At 45.4% G+C, this 6000-nt stretch overlaps 1 protein-coding gene across 1 annotated transcript in view; it reads left to right on the forward strand.

Moving 5' to 3' along the window:
* WWC3 (WWC family member 3) overlaps positions 1–6000 on the forward strand; it is a 130326-nt gene that overhangs the window by 64174 nt on the left and 60152 nt on the right. The gene's annotated exons all lie outside the window — the stretch shown is intronic.

The raw sequence follows: 6000 nt of genomic DNA on the forward strand, positions 1-6000 counted from the left end.
ACATTTAAAGTAAAAGAAAATTAAAAGTTTAGTTTCCCAGTCTCAGTAGTCACATCAGAAGTACTCAGTAGTGACATGTGGCTAGTGCAGGTTTTCTCCACCATTTAGCACTAATGGGATTTGGGGCTAGATCATTCTTGTCTTGGGGGGACTATCCTATGCACTGTAGAATTGTCTTGTCTTGGCCAGGCCTGGTGGCTCACGCCTGTAATCCCAACACTTTGGGAGGCCAAGGCGGGCAGATCAACTGAGGTTAGGAGTTCAAGACCAGCCTGGCCAACATGGTGAAACCCCATCTCTACTAAAAATACGAACATTAGCCAGGCGTGGTAGTGCACGCCTGTAATCCCAGCTACTTGGGAGGCTGAGGCACAAGAATCGCTTGGCGGGTACCCGTAATCCCAGCTACTCGGGAGGCTGAGGCAGGGAGAATCGCTTGAACCCGGGAGGCCGAGGTTGCAGTGAGCCGAGATTGCGCCATTGCACACTCCAGCTTGGTCGACAGAGCGAGACTGTCTCAAAAAAAAAAAAAAAAATGTTGTCTTTACTCTTTACCTGCTAGATGCCAGTAGCACCTTCCACCTGCACTGTGACAACCAAAAATGTTTCTAGACATTGCCAAGTGTCCCCTAAAGAACACATTTGCTCCCAGTTGAGAACCACCGTGCTGGTGGCTACTGTATTGAACACCATAGGCGACAGATTTCCATCATCACAGAAAGCTCCTTTGGACATGCCAGTCTGTAGGTCTTCCTCCTGTTCTCATTTTTACAATAAGAACTTTATCCCTACGAAGAGATTGGGGATGAATTGTTTACAATTAGTGAGCTGTATCAAGTCTGCAGATTTCATGAACTAAAGGTGGTATTTGAGAAATGGCGCTGGTGTGGGTCTGAAGGTTTTCTGAGCCATTCTCTCCATTCACTGGCTTTCCTTGCTGAACTTGCACATGTGCCTCAGGCCTTCTGCACCTGCTTTTCTCATCTGCAAATGGTGATTGTTTTAGGCAGCTCGGGCTGCTATGACAAATACCACAGACCGGGTGACTTGAACAGCAGATACTTGTTTCTCACAGTTCTGGAGGCTGGAGGTCCAATATTTGGTTCCTGGTGAGGGCCTGATTCCTGATATGCAGATGACCATCTTGTCACAGTTTCCTCTCATGGCTAAGAGAGCAAAAGCTCTGTTCTCTCTTCCTTTTCCTAATCCCATCATGGGGTCCCACCCTGTGACCTCATCTAACCCTAATCACCTCCCAAAGGCCCCACCTTCAAATGCCATCACATTAGAGGATAAGGCTGCAACATAAGAGTTTGGAGGACACACAGACACACAGTCCATAACAGCAATTATTGTGCTCAGTTATACTGAGGACAGCACCAGCACCTGGTACATGGCCAGCCCGAAACAATTAACCCAACTCTGTGTGGTTGCTGTTACTGACGCAGGTGGGCAGCATGTTGCCCTCTTTCATCCTGCGTGCAGACGCATGAAGTGACACACGTGACTGCAGCACTGCTCTTTATGGGGAGGTAATAAAGGAATGTGAGGTACAGATGTAATTATCTACCATTACCCAGCTATGTGTTTGTGTGCATTTTGGATCTACAGTCAGAGTTTCCTTTTATTAGCCCTAGTTAGTATTAGCACAGCTTCTTTTTTAGTTTTTTTTTTTTTTTTTTTTTTTTTTTTTAACACAGAGTCTTGCTCTTGTCGCCCAGGCTGGAGTGCAGTGGTGTGATCTTGGCTCACTGCAACCTCCCCCTCCCAGGTTCAAGTGATTCTCATGCCTCAGTCTCCCCAGTAACTGGGATTACAGGTGCCCGCCACCATGCCTGGCTAGTTTTTGTATTTTAGTAGAGATGGGGTTTTGCCACATTTGCCAGGCTGGTTTCCGACTCCTAACCTCAGGTGATCTGCCCGCCGCGGCCTCCCAGAGTGCTGGGATTACAGGCATGAGCCACCGTGCCTGGCCTCTTCTTTAGTTTTGTCTTAAGCAAATCAAGCTTCTTTTCCAACCAACCAGCTGCCGGTTTTGTCATTCATGCGGTGCATAGGCCAGAGTGCTTTCCAAATGCAGTGACGTGTGTTCTGTCCTTTTAGTCCCCCACTCCAGCCAGCCTCCAGATACTCCAACACCTCCTCAGTTGCGACTGTGTGTGCTGTGGCAGTGTCATCTTGTGTCACTTTGGCTAAGGTGGTGGATAAGGAATAAGCAGAAACAAATCATTTGATTTGTGACAGGTCACCAAAAGTTATTAGGACTACCTAGTTGGATTTGAGGTGAATTTTCTACCTTCATTAGGCCACACTGTAGCTGTCTCTCATTGCGATACAGTGTCTGTGGAAAATATGTAGTTTTTTGTTTTTTTGGTTTTTTTTTTTTTGAGATGGGGAGTCTTTCTCTGTCACCCAGGCTGGAGTGCAGTGGTGCAATCTTGGCTCGCTGCAACCTCCGTCTCCTAGGTTCAAGCAGTTCTCCTGTCTCAGCCTCCCAAGTAGCTGGGATTACAGGCACATGCCACCATGCCCAGCTAATTTTTGTATTTTTAGTAGACACCAGGTTTCACCATATTGGTCAGTCTGGTCTCAAACTCCTGACCTCAGGTGATCCGCCTGCCTCGGCCTCCCAAAGTGCTGGGATTACAGGCAGGAGCCACCGTGCCCGGCCCAGTATGTGGTTTTAATGTTAGTCACTGTGCGTGCCGGAGGTTGCAGTTAATGTCATTCTCATTTGCAGCTCTGAGGAAGGTGACTGGGGTTCAGGAAGAGTCTGAGTTTGCTCAGGATCCCTGAGCATCAGCAGGGAGCCACGTCTGGCTCTTCCCTCATGGCCGTGGTTTCTGTAGTGGCTTGCTGGGCTCAGTGCCCGTTGCTTTGCCTTGGCTCCATCGTTCTGGTGAACTCCATTTCCTTATTTGAAGACAAAGGCCATATAGCAGTGTCAGCTGTAGACGGACTGATTTAGAAAATAAAACGTACCGCTGACTGAGAAAACCCCCTTCTCCTTAGCATGGCTAGGATGTGAATTCATCTTTTGTAGTTGCAGTGGTTTCAAGAATAGGAAAAGGCAGCCTCTGTTTCCCTAGGGCCATTAGACAGAGAAGCAGGAGCCAGAATAACGAGAATTTTAACTTTACACCTGCGGCCAAAATGGAGCGCAAGTTGTGCTCCTGGAAGAGAGGCGGGCCAGTGCTGTTTGGATTTTCTTTCTGCTTTCATTATCAAGATCCCACGCTTGGGAACAGCAATTGTAAACTTGCCACTTGCCAAGGGGAGGCTCCTCCTGCCTGCCTGAGCCAAGGGGAGGCCCCTTCTGCTTGCCAGAGCTCATGAGAATACCCGCCCTCCCCCTGGAGGCCAAGGAGTGGCCTGGGGAAGGCTCTGGACCTGGCCTTGGTCCTGAGGGGCCCACCCCACCTCATGCCTGACCAGGGGCAAGTCGGCTTTCAGGAGGGAGCTGCCCAGAGCCGTTGTTTAATGGGCACGTTGCCTTGGCTCTGTCTGACGCTGCGTTGTCACTGTGCATGTTTACTTTATTCTGGGACAGACACAGCCTCACAGGAAGAAGAGAAAACACAGGCACCCGTGCCACTCTTAAAATATTTTTGTAAGTGGAAGATAATCTGGTAGCCTTTCTCTGAGTTCCGCAGCTTATGAGATGAAAACAGCCTCATTATTTTTCTGGTATTGAACATTGGGCTTTTATGTTTGGATCGAATCATGCAAATGCATATTTTTTTAATTGAGAAATTTTAGAAGGCCTTTTCAAGCATTGAAAATGTGATTACCCCATCTCTACCGGGAAATCCTGACTATACGTACAGATAGCACGTGAGCTGTTATACCTAAACATGAAGCATCTCTGATTTTATCACCAATATTGCTTAAGGCAGTGGCCCGAGATTTTCCTCCAGAAAATTTCCTGCTGTTCTTGCTTCCCAGAATATCCAATGTATTCTTTTCCAGAGCACCTCACCAGGAGTTTGGCTGTTTATAACATTTTAAGCTTGCCTTGTTTATCTTGGTGAATTTCCTGGCTAGCAAGGAAATTCATCATTACGCTTGGGTCCAAGTAAGGAAAAAGGAACCTTTTGTATTTTACTTTAAATCTATATATGTTGTTGATTGTTGTAGAGAGGAATTGGCCACAGATATGTTCGCTGGGTTAATGATAGAATATGTACACGGATGTGTGTTTTATATGTATCTATGTGAAGTGTATACATGTAAGCTTTTAATGATGGAAAATATCAAACGCAAAAGTAGAGAGAATAGTATACTGAAACTCTCCTGTACCCCTCACCCCATTTAATTGCCAGTCTTGGTTTGGTGGTGACCCCAATTAACTGCACAATTGCCAGTCTTGGTTCGGTGGTGACCCCACCCCATCTGCTAAGCTCTCACGGCCTTATTGAAGCAAATGCCAGAATCCCATTTAATCCATAAATATGTCTCCTAAAGTTATGGACTCCTTTTGAAAATAACTCTAATCCCTGTACCCCATTTACTAGGCATCTTGTGTCCAGTGAGCTCTCGCATTTCTTCAGGTGTTTGGGTCCAGTTTGGGCCACAGAGTGCCTTTGGTTGATGTGTCTCTTACGTCTTTTCTTTTCTACTCTCCCTCCTTTTTTTCCCCTGACAGCTTATTTGTTGGAGAAAGTAATTTGGTTGTCCTATAGAATTTCCCTAATGTTGGGTTCTGCTGCTGAAATTCACATGATGTCATTGAACGTGTTCCTCTCTCCCTTGTTATTTATGCAAATGGGTGTAATAGTTTGAGAGGCTTGATCTGATTCAAGTTGGATTTCTTTTCTTTTTTTAGTAAGAATGTTTTTAGGTGGTGGTGTTACTTCCATCAGGAGGCACCACTCTCTGCTTGTTTCTTTTTGTGGTGTGAAGATGATCAGTAGGTTCTGGCCTTGTTAGCCCAATGCTTTGATTTATATTAATAACATTTCTCGTCAGCTTTTTACCTAAGTTGTGGATGTGTATCTTTCAGGATGAGTTCCTGAAAGCGGGCTTGGTAGGTTAAAGGGTGAATGTATTTGTTGTATTATAGGTTGAATATTTCTTATCTGAAATGCTTAGGACCAGAAGTGTTTTGGATTTCAGTTTTTTTTTTTTTTTTTTGGTTTTGGAATGTTTGCATTATACTTACTGGTTCAATATCCCTAATCCAAAAATCTGAAACCTGAAATGCTTTAGTGGTCATTTTCTTTGAGTATCATGTCAACGCTTAAAAAGTTTAAGATTTTGAAGCACTTTGGATTTCGGATTTTCAGATTAGGGATACTCAGCTTGTATTAGATATGGCCAAATTCCTTTGCTGAGGGGTTGCACCGTTTTGCCTTCCTACCACTAACATATGAGTGTTCTCGTTTCCTGTGGCTTTGCCAACAGGATGTGTTGATAAGCATTTGCATTTTTGCCAGTCTCATAGGTGAGAGATAGTATCTCAGTGTAGTTTCAATTTGCATTTCTCTTGAGGCCTTTTATAAAAGTCTTCAGAAAATAGGAGCACCATTTACAATGAGTAATTAAAGTTTACAGAAAAATTGAGCTTTTCCAGTGAAAGATCTCCTGGACTCTGTTGCCCTAAAGTTTCTGAAACGTTTTAGAAAAATTACCTTACTGTAACTTACTACTAGTGTCCAGAGGCAAAGGGAAGACTCAGGACCAGGACACGTGCAGTGTTTCCCAACTGGGTGACGTGCATGAACGGACCAAGTGCACCAATAGATGTGGGCAAATTCCTCTCTCCAGCTCCTGCCTGGAGCTCTAGAATGTACCTTGTGTTAGATTTTTGTTGTTGTTTTTTTTTTGAGACGGAATCTTGCTCTGTCGCCCAGGCTGGAGTGCAGTGGCGCGATCTCGGCTCACTGCAAGCTCCGCCTCCCAGGTTCACGCCATTCTCCTGCCTCAGCCTCCTGAGCAGCTGGGACTACAGGCGCCCGCCACCACGCCCGGCTAATTTTTTGTATTTTTTAGTAGAGACGT

Source organism: Hylobates moloch, unplaced genomic scaffold, assembly GCF_009828535.3.
Source record: "Hylobates moloch isolate HMO894 unplaced genomic scaffold, HMol_V3 SCAFFOLD_7, whole genome shotgun sequence".
NCBI lineage: Eukaryota > Metazoa > Chordata > Mammalia > Primates > Hylobatidae > Hylobates > Hylobates moloch.